General features: G+C 41.4%; 1 protein-coding gene across 7 annotated transcripts in view; it reads right to left on the bottom strand.

The window, feature by feature from the left end:
- Positions 1–14,880, bottom strand: part of LOC122791844 — a 2,266,858-nt gene that overhangs the window by 2,243,247 nt on the left and 8,731 nt on the right. The window lies entirely within an intron of this gene.

Below are 14,880 nucleotides of genomic sequence, written 5' to 3'. Positions count from 1 at the left end.
TGACTCAGACAGATTGGATCAGCACATTTCTGCCACAATGGTGCAGAAAAAACACTTCTTTATGAAGAATAGCTGGTTTGGAGCCCAAGTGCAACAAGACCTCACAAATTGCCTACAAAAGCCCTAGGACTAACACATACAATGTAATACAGTGCAATTAAATACTTAAAGTAGCAGCAGACAGTGTAGTTTTTTTATTAAACGGCTGAAGTTTAGTCACATTATATACTGTCACTAGATACATGTATCCATCTATTTATCTGTCTGTTTATTTATATATCTATCTAGTTATTCAGTGCACATGGAGGACTAGAAAACTTGAAAAAAAATTTCACTGACATAATCTCTTTACTTGCTTTTCTCAGTCTATCAAGTTCTGCGATCTGCTCTGGTTATTATCTGTTACTTATGTGACTGAGTCCCACAGCTCCTGCTAAATGCTTCTTCACCCTCTTAATCCTACTTCGCAGTTTCCCAGTTAGAAATTAACTTCTGTTTGGCTGACACATACTACAACAAATGGAGTTGTCACTTAAAGAAACCATGAAAAGCAGTGTGAGACTAGAAGGAACTTTGAAACAAATAAACAAAGTAGGTTCAAGTTTGAGGAGTCCACAGTCATATTATGTTTGTTTGTTTGCTTTACTGTTTACATCACTAATAGAAGTTAACATGAATCTTGCCTGGCTCACACCTGCCTGCCTTGGTCACAGCTCTAACATTATCTCATCTGATGTTGCACATTGATGATGCCACGAGGCTGCCAGTGTGGGGTGATGATGCAAGGTGAGGGGAGATGAGGATAAAAAATAAACTGAGTTAAAGTGGCCAGTGACAATTTCATAGAACCCTGTTACTATCAGAGGAAAATGTGATATTTTCCAGCAAATAGAGGACAATTGAAAGATATGGATTGGATGAAATGAAAGGGTGAGGGAAGAATAAAAGTAATAGGTGGAATCTATATTCACAGAATGAGGAGGTAAGGGTACTGTGACTGAAAGAGGTGGTCAAGTGGCTGTCTAAGGAAAACAGGGATGAATTTAGAAAGATAGGGCTTAGGAAATGGGACAGTAGAAGGTGATGGAGGGAGAGTTATCGATGGCCTAAGTAGTTTATCGGAAAAGAATAAAGAAAAACTGTACCAGGGTAGGGAAGAGAAAGTTGTGCAAGTTGTTGAGTAAAGGAAGGATGGAGAGCCTGAAAGGATGGTGCAGATTTTGAACCTAAAGGATATTGTGAGTTTAGTGAAAGAAACAAAGTTGGAGGCCAAAATGACAACGATAAATGCAATTTGGTGGGCTGAGGAGGGTAGATACAAAGCCTATGGTATGGAAAAAATAAAGGCGAGGTACTTTTGGATTAGGGGAAATTCAGAATGGGGAGGGATGAATATGTTGGTAAATAGGGACACAAGGAAATTGTTTTGAAGATTTTATGAAAGGTTACACAAAAGGCAGTAACCTATGGTGGGGGGAGAGTCAAGGAATGCCTAACACCAGAACTGCATAGGGATGAAAAGGAAGTACTAGACAATCTAATTTGGGTAGGTGAAATTATGACAGCCACTGGGCATCTGAAAATACATAGGATGGGAGGAAATACAGGTCCTTTGTGGATTTTTGTAATGTGGTAGGAATGGAGTTGGAGGACATTTTAATTGGACTGTTTAATGCACTTATGGAGAAAGGGAGGACAATGGAGTTAATGAAGGAGGCAGTAATGACTGTTTACCTTATGAGCAAAGGCAAAACAGGCAATGAGGCTGATATCATTATGGATATCAGATGTAAAACTCCCATGAGAGTGCTAATGTCGAGATGGCAGAGAGTATTTCATATGGTTGTGGAAAAAGGACAGACTAGCTTTGTGAAAGGAATGCTTTGGCAGGTCATTGGAGGTTGGTAATACTTTTTGTGGTCAGAGGATAGTAGCTATACAGTAACTCAGGAATAGTATCAATGGGTGCACAAAAACTACTACTATAGTAAAGTGGGACTTTCTGCAGAGCGTTAATATATAGGTGCTTGGAGGAGGAAGGTATTTTTGGTAGTAACAGTGCTATGTAAGGAAATTTGTGTGATGGTGGTGATAAATAGGGAGGTACCTGAGAGTATTTAATTAGGTCAGATACCAGACCCCTTCATAACAAGTCTGCTTTTACTGGTCATGGAAAAACTAGTGCAAATGATTCAAGTCTCCCTGAAATTTGGTGTGTGGGAAGTGGAGGAAAGAGGAGGGGTATTAGCATATTTGTGTATAACTACATGTTGTTACTGGAAGATGTGCATCAGATGCTTTTAAGAATGCCAGTCATTTTCAGAAAGTTTGGGATGGAGATTGACATAAAATCCCATGTACAAAACTCTCTGTTGGTGGAAACTGGTTCTCAGGCTCAGCTTAGTCAGGTTGTATTGCTGCAGCGATCCAAACAGGAGGTGAAATACTTTAAAATATTTTTTTTTCTCTTGATGATTAAAACAGATTAGGAAGAAGAAGAAGAATTGGAAGGAACTTTTTTTTTCTCTTGATGATTAAAACAGATTAGGAAGAAGAAGAAGAATTGGAAGGAACTTATAGATAGGATTCTGGGTTTGTTGAATAAATAACAGAAGAATGTAGAGCCCCAGCAGTCACTGACACACAGGCTAAAACAGCCTTATCCAAAGCCAAAAACACAGCTTCAGTGGGGCCAGACGGTGTTCCAGGCTGTGTCTTACACAAGCTCTAAAATGAACTAACCCCTCACCTAAACACACTGTTCAAATTCAGCCTCTCTACAGGCTACATACCCATACAGTGGCGCACAGCATACCGCTCCACAAAGGTGGAGCCACAACAGACCCCAGGAACTATCGCCCTATAAGCCTGACTAGCCTGGTCTGCAAAGCTATGGAGCGCATCATCATGGAACTCATTAACAGAGACATTGGGAACCTCCAAACATTGGACCCTACCCAGTTTGGCTTTGTTAAGGGCAGATCATGCCTCCTAAACCTGGTGGACTTCTTTGAGACAGTTACCAAGGCTTTAGATGAGGGAAAGGAGGTCCACACAGCCTACCTAGACCTCACAAAGGCTTTCAACACCATTCCCCATTCTGGTATTACAGACAAGCTCAACAGCCTGAACATAAACCCCTATGTCATGAGATGGGTTGCCAATTGGCTCACGGATAGAACCCACACAGTGAGAGTTGCAGGCTCTAGGTCCGACTCTAAACTGATTACAAGTGGCATCCCCCAGGACTCAGTCCTGGGACCCCTCCTGTTCGGTATATACTTCTCAGAGGTACAGGAAAGCACAGGAGGACTATGGCTGACCAAGTTCACAGACGACTGCAAACTGGGGGCCATAATTGACTCACTGGCTGATACAGACATCCTCCAGAAGGGTCTCACTGAGACGGATACCTGGTGTCAAAATCATGGCCTCAAGCCAAATGCCACAAAGTGCCTAGTCATCCCCTTTGGAAAAACAAAGTACCTGCGAACTACTACATACATGGTAGTCCCCTAAATACAGAAAATGTAATAAGGGATCTGGGGACCCAAGTGGATAGTAATCTCTCCTTTGATAATCATATTGCCAAGGTGGTTAGAAAATCCTTCTATGTGGCCCACCTAATCACAAAAGGGTTCACATCTAGAACAAAAGAGGTTATTGTGCCCCTCTACTCATCCCTCATGCATAATCTTTGCAGCTGAAAATACGTCAATATGGTTTGTTTTCATTTATATAACTGTATGATTGCCAATGTCGTAAGTGATAATTCAGTGAAGATGTTTCTTGTTTAAAAAAGGACCAACACAAAATATCATTATATATGAAAAAGGTAAAAGTAGCAGAAGGCTGGGACCAGCATTTACTTCACTAAAATGGAATACAAATGGTGCATTACACCTGCATGTCTGCTGTCTGATGACATCATACAGGTAAAGGTGTAGCACACATTTTGTTTTCTGTTTTTGTGATGTACATGAATCCTAGCAGAAACTCTGGTCACAATTCTATTGTAAAAGAAACCAGTCTGTAGGTACCTGAAATGCACCTGAAACACTGGAGTGAAAAAAAATGTTTGAGCAAAACTTAAATCTTGCTTTTCAACACAATTATAGTCACACACTCTGGAGTAAATTAACCCTGTTTGCAAACTGTGCAAGTGTATCATTTCATTAGAATTTTATTCACATACTAGGTAGTGAAACAAACCCATTTCAAAGTAGTGCCTATTATGACAGGGAAAACAAAACTTACAGAGATGCATATTGGAGTGGACAGGGCTAAAAGAAGCCCACAGAATTACTTAAGTAAACAGAGACAACACTAACAACAACACTAAGGTACTCTGGCTAACAAAGTTCGCAGATGGCTGCAAACTGGGGGCCATTATTGAATCCCAAAATGATGTGGATATTCTACAAAAGGGCCTTACAATAACAGATGCTTGGTGCCAGAGCCATGGGCTCAAGCTTAATGCCAAGAAATGTATAGTTATCCCCTTTGGGAAAAACCATGTACGCATGAATTACCACATAGATGGCAGTACACTAAACACCGAAAGTGTGATGAGAGACTTAGGGACACAGGTGGACAGTAGCCTCACCTTCAATAACCACATTGCCACAGCAGTCAGAAAATCCTTCTATGTGGTACACCTCATCACTAAGGGCTTTTCATCCAGAAAAAATGGAGGTCATTGTCCCACTGTACTCATCCCTCATAAGACCCAATATAGAGTACAACGCCCCATTTGGTATGTACCTCACAAGACATCTGCAACAGCTGGAAAGGCCACAGAAATATCTCACTAAATGAATCACAAGCCTAAAGCAGATGCCCTATGCTGACCATCTAAAAAACTCCAGCTATACTCTATGGCATATTGTCTACTCAGAGGTGATCTCTGCTTAATATACAAGGCCATGTCAAACCCTGAGCTGTTGGACATGCTCCACTTAAATAAATCCCAATCCTTCAGAGCCACATGCTCCAGGGATCTAAACCTTATCATCACAATGAACAAAACATGCTGGAGGGATAGGTTCCTGTCCCAGAGACACCCCATACTCTGGAATAGACTGCCCATACATGTCAAGTAGAGCGGCTCCTTTGTCTTCTTCAAAAGGAACCTTGACAACTGGATGGGAAATAGGAAATTCACCCTGGGGATCACATCAGTTGCCCTGCTAGACAAGGGTCCAGGAAGTAAATATTGTGGGAAGAAATATCCAGGGAATTGTTATGGCTAGGCTTGTATAGGCCCTAGGGCCGATAGCCTACTACCAACATATAAACCTATGAACCTTCACAATGGGCCAAAGATGTCAGAGATGAGGTAAGTGCGTTAAGAATTAATCAGCAAGTATATGCCACTAAAACATCATTAACTGCAACCGAGTATTGCTAGAGGTTTCAGTTTTTACTTTAGAGCATGTAGGATCTGCAGACAAGTATTGTCATGTTATTCTCACAACTGCATTGCAACTTCTAAAAACTACATTTTTTTCTTTAATGTCTGATGTCATGGGCTTGTGAAATTAACCAGATGCTCCTTGATTGTGACAGCATATATGACTTGCTGTATCCTGGACTGTTGCTAAGGCAGTTATTGCATTGAACACCCCCTCCCCCAGCAGTTGGTGCCTTCACAATAGTTGAGTAGCAAAAAAATCTATCAGAGTTAATTGTGGTCCCCCCACCACCACCACTACCAAAGAAAAGAGCTGTATGAGCTTGTTGCTACAGCTTCTAAATCACACACACACACACACACACACACACACACACACACACACACACACACACACACACACACACACACACACACACACACACACACATAAAGTGCAAGCAGTCTTTTAAATAATTTCAGAATTGCAGCTGCTTAAATGATTATAAGCATTCATATTCAGCAACAGAAATCCAACTAACATACCAGCCAGGAGGAGAAGGGAAACACTTGCACCACACTTCCAGTCTCACATAAAACAGTCACACATGCACCAGCAAACAACACACATAAATACCCAAAAACATACTCGGAGGCTCTAAATAAAAATCTGCCTAAGCAGCAGAGACCTCCAAAGCAGACATCCAAGCAACCTCCACCCTCAAACAACAACCACGTATTACATACTTCACAAAGTCAGTGTGGTATGCAACCACAGCCCTTAAGGCACAACAATACACCCAATACACTAGTAATAGGTGACTCTATTGTCAGGCACACTGACATCCCACTCACTAGACTGAACAAGGAGAAGGTTACTGTAAGCTGCCTGTCGGGTGCCAGGATCTGCCACATAACACAAGCACTCAGGTCACTCCAAAATAAGTACAAATATGACTCTGTCATTGTACATGTTGGTGTGAATGACCTGAGACGTACCTCCCTGGACTACTTGAAAAGAGACATAGAGGGGCTCTCTGATCATGTAGCCCAGGCCAGTATGACCCTGACCCTGAGTAGCATCTTGCCCTCACCAAGAATAATGCCACAGTATGAAGAAAAAAATGATCAGTTTTAACAATTGGCTAAGCTATTGGTGTCGTTCAAAGGGGATCCAGTGTCTGTCAGCCTGGGACGACATGCTCGACAAGCCACGCTGCTTCGCCAGAGATGGCTTGCACCTGTTGCCCCTAGGCTTTTGAATACTGGCCAAGGCTCTTGCCACCCCCATAGTGCCTTTTTTAGGCAAATCTCAAAACACAAACCCACCTCCATAAACAACACAAGAAACCAGAAACTGAGGGTAATGCTACTCAATGCCAGAAGTCTAAACCTCAAAATGCACGCACTTGAGGCACTCCTTAGCATGGAGCAAATCGATATCTTTGCAGTAACAGAAACCTGGTTCAAAGCTCCAGAGAGCACCCCAGCACTACCAGGCTACAACTCATACCATACCTTTCGGCCCAAGAAACCGGACTGAAATTCAAAAGGAGGGGGTGTGTCCATTTTCATAAAGGATGCCCACGCCTCCAGGTTAGTAGTACAGCACGAGGCCTTGGAGACCATCCATGTGCAACTATCAGTGGGCAAAGCTGCTTTTCAGATCATAGCCTGCTACAGATCACCTACCTTGTTTCAGGACCCCCACTCAGCATTCCTGAGAATATTGGAAAATACAAAGGTCCTGCCTAACACCATGATATTGGGAGATTTCAACTACCCAAACATTGACTGGGTTAACTACTGGAGTACAAACTCCTTTGCCCAATGCTTCCTAGAGTTTATAAACTCAAACTCCCCAGAACAGCTGGTCATCACGCCCACAAGAGGTGACAACATACTGGACCTGATCATCACCAACAAGGGGGATCAGTGCTCCACACCAGAGGTAAACCCCTCTCTGGTAAGATCAGATCATAAACTAATCACACTGAAGATCCACATCCCGATCCCACCCCAAGTCAAGGAAACCACTGTGAAAAACTTTTCAAAAGCCAACTTCACACTTCTCAAGACTGAGGTGGAAAGTTTCATAGCCCCCTTGCTAAAGGATAATGCTGCCCAAACCGCAGAATCCTTTACAAGTGCATTCTATGAGCATCTACAGGGATGTATGGATTGAGCCATCCCATGTAAAACCAAAACTCACTCCTCCAAAAAAAGGAACCCAGTCTGGTGGTCCCCGGCCATAAATAAGCTTTACAACAGAAGGAGGAAACTACTACATGATAGAGCTAAATCCCAAAAAGGAAAGGCATCACTGATCAATATTAGCGAGAAACTATGATCCCTCATAAAATCATCCAAAGCCAGTTTCAAAAGAAAAATTGCCAAGGACTCTAAAGATAACCACAAAGCCTTCTTTAGCTATGTCAAAAATCTAGGCGGTAACTCACAGATATGCTCTGAGCTAGTGCAAAATGGCAAAAAATACATTGAACCAACTAACATTGCCAGCATCCTGGCTGACAAGTTCAGTGCAAACGTTACCCCCCCCCCATCCCCAAAAGCACCGGTGTCCATCCCAGAAGAATGCAGAGCACCAGACATCACGGACATGGAGGTAAAAACAGTCCTCTCCAAAGCTAAGAACACAGCATCAATGGGACTGGATTGTGTCCCAGGCTGCGTCTTACAGGAACTCCAAAAGAAACTAAACCCTCATCTAAATTCACTGTTCAGACTCAGCCTTACCACAGGCTATGTACTCAAAGAACGGCTTACAGCAACAGTCATCCCGCTCCACAAAGGTGGTGCTACAACAGAACCAGGGAACTATCGTCCTATAAGCCTGACTAGCCTGGTCTGCAAAACTATGGAGCAAATCATCATGAAACTCATAAACAGAGACATTGGGAACCTCCAGACACTAGACCCTGCACAATTTGGCTTTGTTAAAGGTAGATTCTGCCTCCTAAACCTAGCTGACTTCTTTGAAACAGTTACTAAGGCCATAGATGAAGGAAAGGTAGTCCACACAGCCTACCTGGACCTAGCTAAGGCCTTTGACACCATTCCACACTCCGGCATCATAGATAAGCTCACCAACTTGAACATTAACCCCTATGTCATGAGATGGGTGGCCAACTGGCTCACAGATAGAACACACATGGTCAGAGTCGCTGGTGCCATGTCCGACTCTAAACCAGTTACAAGTGGCATCCCACAGGGCTCGATCCTGGGACCCCTCCTGTTTGGTATATACTTCTCTGAGGTACAGGCAAGCACAGGAGGACTATGGCTGACCAAGTTCGCAGATGACTGCAAACTGGGGACCATAATCGACTCACCAGCTGACACAGACATCCTCCAGAAGGGTCTCACAGAGAAAGATACCTGGTGTCGAAACCATGGCCTCAAGCTGAATGCCAAAAAATGCACAGTCATCTCCTTTGGGAAAAACAAAATGCCCACGAATTATCACATAGGTGGTAATCCACTAAGTATGGAAGATGTAATTAGGGACCTAGGGACCCAGGTAGATAGTAACCTCTCCTTCAATAATCACATTCCCAAAATAGTTAGAAATTCCTTCTATGTAACCCACTTAATCATAAAAGGGTTCACCTCTAGATCAAGAGAGGTCATTGTGCCCCTCTACTCATAACTCATTAGGCTCTTAATAGAGTACAATGCCCCATTTGGAATGTACCTTACTTGACACCTGCAACAGCTGGAAAGACCACAGAAGTACCTTACCAAGAGGATCATGGGCCTCAAAGAGATGCCCTATGCAGCTCATCTAAAAAAACTCCAGCTTTACTCGGTTGCTTACCACCTGCTCAGAGGTGATCTCTGCCTAACGTATAAGGCCATGTCCAACCTGGAATTAATGGACATGCTCCACCTCAAGAAAACCAAATCTCTTAGAGCCACATGCTCCAGTGAACTAAACCTCAGCACAACAATAAACAGGACATGCTGGAGGGATAGATTCCTGTCTCAGAGACTTCCCCTGCTCTGGAATAGAATCCCAATTTATGTTAGGCAGAGCCCCTCGCTGACTCTCTTCAAGAGAAATCTTGATGAGTGGATGGGAAATCGTAGGTTTACCCCTGGGATCTCTACAGTGGCCCTGCTAGACAGAGGCCCAGGAAACTAATTTAAAGGGGAGGCGAAAGCCAACACATTCTGTCTAGGATTATAAATGCCCTTGGGCAGATAGCCTAGTACCTACCTATGAACCTATACCACTGCCTTACAAGGAGTGATCAACAGCTCTTCCACAGTGCCAATTATCCTCTTTAATAGCTAGAAACTGGGTCATCCACCCCCTTTGCCCCACCTTAGCTATATATTTAATGTATTCACAATGCCAAAACTTTAATAAATTAAATATTGATGAATTTTAGGAAAGCTATCCAATGTACTGAACATTTGGATGGAAATAAATATTGTTGGCATTCTTATGCTCATTTTCTTTAATAATTATGATGAGACATCTAGTAATAATATAAGTATGATGTTAAGCAACACTGAAAAGAAAGTAAGATATCTGACTAAGATAGTGAAGTAAAAAACTTTGTTTTAGTTGGACTATCAAACTCCAGTATAACTCAGTCACAAGTATTACTCTGAGGCAGAGATTTGCACATGTGTATAGGTCTGAAAAACATATCATTTATTTAAGCTGTGTATAGCGATATGAGGTAGAACCTAAATGTTAACAGTTGTTTATTTTTTGAAAAAAAGCAATTACATACCAGAATTTTTAGGGTCACCAAATAATAGTATAAATACCATATAATAGCTGCTATTACTCTGGCACTACAAATTTGAAAGTCTCTTGGTGGCAGGCTAGAACAGTTCCCCACATTGCTTTGCATTTTATTTCATAAAGGCTCTCCCACTTTTACTACCATGTGTCATGCATTGAGCTGTATTATTGTAGTAATTAAAATATAGATTTGACTTGAATTACATACTTGATCCAATTCACCTGCTTTTTATAGACATAATAAACCAGCTAGCACTACCTGCCACCTGTCTTAGCTGTCTACAAGGTCACACATTGTTTGTTCTAAGGCAGAGTGCAACAATGTCTATAAGATTGTAAAATGCCTTGATATCATAAACTGTTAGCATTAGGAGTCCCTAGATAATACATCCAGTGCTGTATTGTATAATTTCAGATGTGAACTAATTATCACTCTAATAACTTTGATGCTGGCCAAATTATATTTAAACAATAACCCACGAATGAGTGTAGGTAATGTTGAATTTACCCACTGCTGGTGTGGTTTGATCATGAGGGCAACAACTGAGTGATCAATCAAAGCCAACCTTGGGTAAATCCAGCATTACCCACATTCAGGAGTGGGTTATTGCTATTATACAATAACATCATATAAGAAAGAAATTGCTATATGTATATAACTATATATATGGTGCTGTAGTGTTTATCTGTGTTGTTTCCCATTCTTCTGTGTTTTCTGATGTACTGTGCATCTGTAAGTGACAGTCGCTTAGTACATCAGTGCTGTTCAACAGATACAACAGAGAAACAAGGAACTCCTTTTTTTTTTTTTTTGTTTTGAGGTCCCATTCCTCCCAGCCCAGTTTTAAATCTAGAAACCTGGACAAAGCGCAACATAATGGTAGAGAAACAAAGGTCGAAAAATAAGGATAGATTTTTATTGCTCTTTTAGAAAATGAGCGATCCATAAATCACATCCTGAATGGAGAATGAACAATCTCCAGCAGGGTATTAATATACAAGTAATGACCACTGAAAAACGAGTCTACACTTCACTGCAGCATATCAAGCTGCCATGGAGCTCGGACAGTAAAAGCTTAATGGCCGCCATTAATTCACGCTTGCTGCGCAAAAAAAAAAAAAAAAAAAAAGATTAAAAGGAAAAGTTTGGATCAAAATCTGACTAAGTTAATGCCACCTTCATTTCTAGATCCTTTTTAAAATGTGTTGATTAATTGTCGGTTTCCTTGGAATTGAATCCTTACACCCCGTGACTAAGACTGTCAGTCTCTATCACTATCAAGTCTGAATGGTCCTTTGATGGAGTCACTTGCAGTTGAAACTGCAACTACTGTTACTGTACTGATGCAGTTGTTTTGTTAACTTCACAGAGAACATATACATGTTGTATAGCATGAGCATGCCTTGGGTGCCCACCATAAATGGAGAGAGAGAGATGATGGTTCTGGGGTACATGTGATGCAGCTGGGGGGCAGACTGTAGATATTCTTTGCCTGGTCTATGAAACTCCATTTGCTTCCTGCATGTATTTCTAACAGGTTGGCATTACCTCTGCTTAGTGAAATTCAGTGATTATTGTGCCAGCATGAATCAGCATGTGCAGACCTTCAGGAATCAGAATTAATAATGTGATTTAGGGGAACAGCAGCAGGCTTTTGGTTCTTTTCATGTTTTTCCCCTTCACTGCTGTGGCAGTGCTGTAGCAGTTATATATGTGCTTTAAATCTGACAGTCACATTTAAACATTTAATTGCCAGTCCTAATGTTTTCATAGAAGCTGCAGAGCTTTCCTTTCCTTTCTCCTTAACATTCAGGGACGTAGACTTTTTTTTCCCTGACGCTGCCACTGCAGTATTGCAGATCATAGCTTTCTTTACGGAAAAAGTCTGTGTGTGTGTGTGTGTGTGTGTGTGTGTGTGTGTGTGTGTGTGTGTGTGTGTGTGTGTGTGTGTGTGTGTGTGTGTGTGTGTGTGTGTGTGTGCATGTGCGCATGTGTGCGTGTGTGTGTGTGTGTGTGTGTGTGTGTGTGTGTGTGCGTGTGTGCATGTGTGCGTGTGTGCGTGTGTGTGTGTGTGTGTGTGTGTGTGTGAAATTAGAAGAGACTATGTATGACAGAGAGAGAGAAAGAGAGAACAGTGAGATCGATCAAGCTATTATTCTACACTTGCAAAGCAACACTTTTGCTGTTTAGTGAGTGTAAAGCAAAAAAAAAGAAACTTAAAATTACAAAGTGTGTGTGTGTGCGTGTGTGTGAGTGTGTGTGTGTGTGTGTGTGTGTGTGTGTGTGTGTGTGTGTGTGTGTGTGTGTGTGTGTGTGTGTGTGTGTGTGTGTGTATGTCTGTGTGTGCGTGTGTGTGCGTGTGCGTGTGTGTGCGTGTGTGTGCGTGTGTGTGTAAGAGTGTATGCATATATCAAAGCAGAAGAGACTATGTGTATGTCAGAGAGACAGAGAGTGAAAAGTGAGAGGGATTCCTGGCAGCTGCAGCTGCAGCAGCAGTTAAGAGGTCTGCATACCTCTCGACCTCTTACCTCAACATATCTGAATATGCATAAAATAAAAGGGGGACAAAGGCTCAAAATAACAACATATTTTTCAGTGACCTTGTTATAAAATCACAACATTGCTTCAACATTAGGTTTGTGTCAGCTTGCATTTTCTGAAGCAGAGGTACATGTATGTGTGCCTGTGTGACAGAGATCGACAACTGGCAATAGTAGTAAAGATGTTTGCATACCTCTAGACCTTTCAGCCAAAGAAATATGGATAAATAAAATAAAGGGAGAACAAAGTCTCAAAAACAGCAACAGATTTTAATTATTGTTCTTGTAAAAGTTGCTTAAATAACAGGATTTATGTTGGAATTCATTTTCTAAATGAAAAGAAAGTCTGAAACTCAAATTAATGTCATCATTTACAAACATCAATCTCTAAAAAATGGCAACAAACCAAACATTTTAGGAGAAAGGAACCAAAAACGTAAAGAAAATACCTGGACATTTTTAAGTGTTATATTTTGGACATAAAATGCTTCCTCCAACACCATTAACATATACTACAGGAAGTTTGAAACATTAGGCAAAGGAACTATTTTACATCAAAAATATTAAAAAAAATATAGTACTTAAAAAAATAATAATAAGTAAGTAAAACACAACAATTTTACAGAAAGCCCATTCTCTAAGCACAATAATGTCCTCCAGGGTGTATGTTAATCTGTAATGAATGCCTTTCCAGGGGTGTAGAAGCCCCCCGCCTGAGGCATTGTCCTCATTACACCCCGGGGCAGGCATTAATTACACAGTAACGCACACCTTGTCAGGCATTATTGCTTGCATAAACTAAATAAAGTTGCTTGAAGGAGGAGTTTTGTGGTGGAGTGCATTTTTTGAAGGACGTGAAGCCTAAACCTCAAATGTCTGTCATTATTTGATAACTGTTATCTATTGGCTTGCCATAACACTATTTTTAAGAGAAATAGAAGAACAGTAAGAGGCAAAAATCTGGACATTCTCCTAAAATGTAGACAGTTCAGAGGTATAATAGTCTGACAGACAAGATTGATGAAGGGACAGCACAGAAATACAAGGAAAATGGGATCTGTTACTGTTCCTTTAGTTTTGCAGAATGTACCTGCAGTGGTGGTGCTGCGGTAGCGTTGTCGCCTCACAGTAAGACGTTGTCCTGTTCGATTCTCAGCTAGAGCGCCTTCTGTGTGGAGACATGCGTGAATGGGCGTACCTTCGTTGAAGGTTGTGCGTCAGTGCCGGCAATGCGGCACGTAAAAATCTACTGCCAATCATTAGCGGACCGGAGTTTGACTGTGGCGACCCCTAACCGGGAAAAGCTGAAAGACACAACAACCTGATTTTTCTTGTATTCTGCTCTGCCCTCCATAAGGCTCTATATTACATCCACGAAAGACGTATTCATCGAATACATCTTCCACAAACAACAACCAACGAAAATCACTTCAGCAAACCGTGGAAGGTTTCCCACAGTTCGCAAACCCTTGCCCATCAACCTAAACTTGCCCTTTCTCCACTGTAGTGTGATCTCGGAGTTGGCATATATAGTTGGGGGGTTTGGGGTGTGAAACCCCCCACTTGGATGGATTTGAGTTAGTCTGTTGTGTGTTCCAGAAAGTTGGTAGACAAGTGTTTGCAAACCGTGGCAAAACTTCCACGGTTTGCTGAAGTAAATTTTGTCAGTTGTTCACCGAAGATGTAGTTGATGAATAAATCTTTCATGGACGTAATATAGACCCCGTCCATAGCATATATCAGTAGAAATGTCTGACTACTCATTGGTACTTCAGTGGCCAGACTTTTTTCTATTGGTATATGCTTGATTTACAGTTGGCATGTTGGGTGGGCTGACCAATCAGCGTGCATGTTTTTGAATACTAATGAGACGTCCTTGCATAATATACTATAGCCACAAAATACATGGGTGGTCCATTAAAGTGTATGATTATACAGTTATGTTTCCAAAATATTTTTCTAAAAGAAATTATGAAAGCATACCTTTATTGCACATAATGTAAAAGATTTTAATAGCCACAGTTTAGTAAACAAGTTTGACAAGGAGCATATGACTTGAACTTAATAATGCAAGACAGTGAAGCAATGCTGACAAAAGTAAAAGGATTAAAATCATTTGCATGCAGTTTGAATTCTCTCCCTTCCTATCTGTCATCTGTGTGAGGAT

This window comes from Protopterus annectens, chromosome 17.part0 (assembly GCF_019279795.1).
Source record: "Protopterus annectens isolate FY-2018-M chromosome 17.part0, PAN1.0, whole genome shotgun sequence".
Classification (NCBI taxonomy): Eukaryota; Metazoa; Chordata; order Ceratodontiformes; family Protopteridae; genus Protopterus; species Protopterus annectens.
Note: the sequence above shows the minus strand (reverse complement) of the source record. Positions and strands in the feature narration are given on the sequence as shown.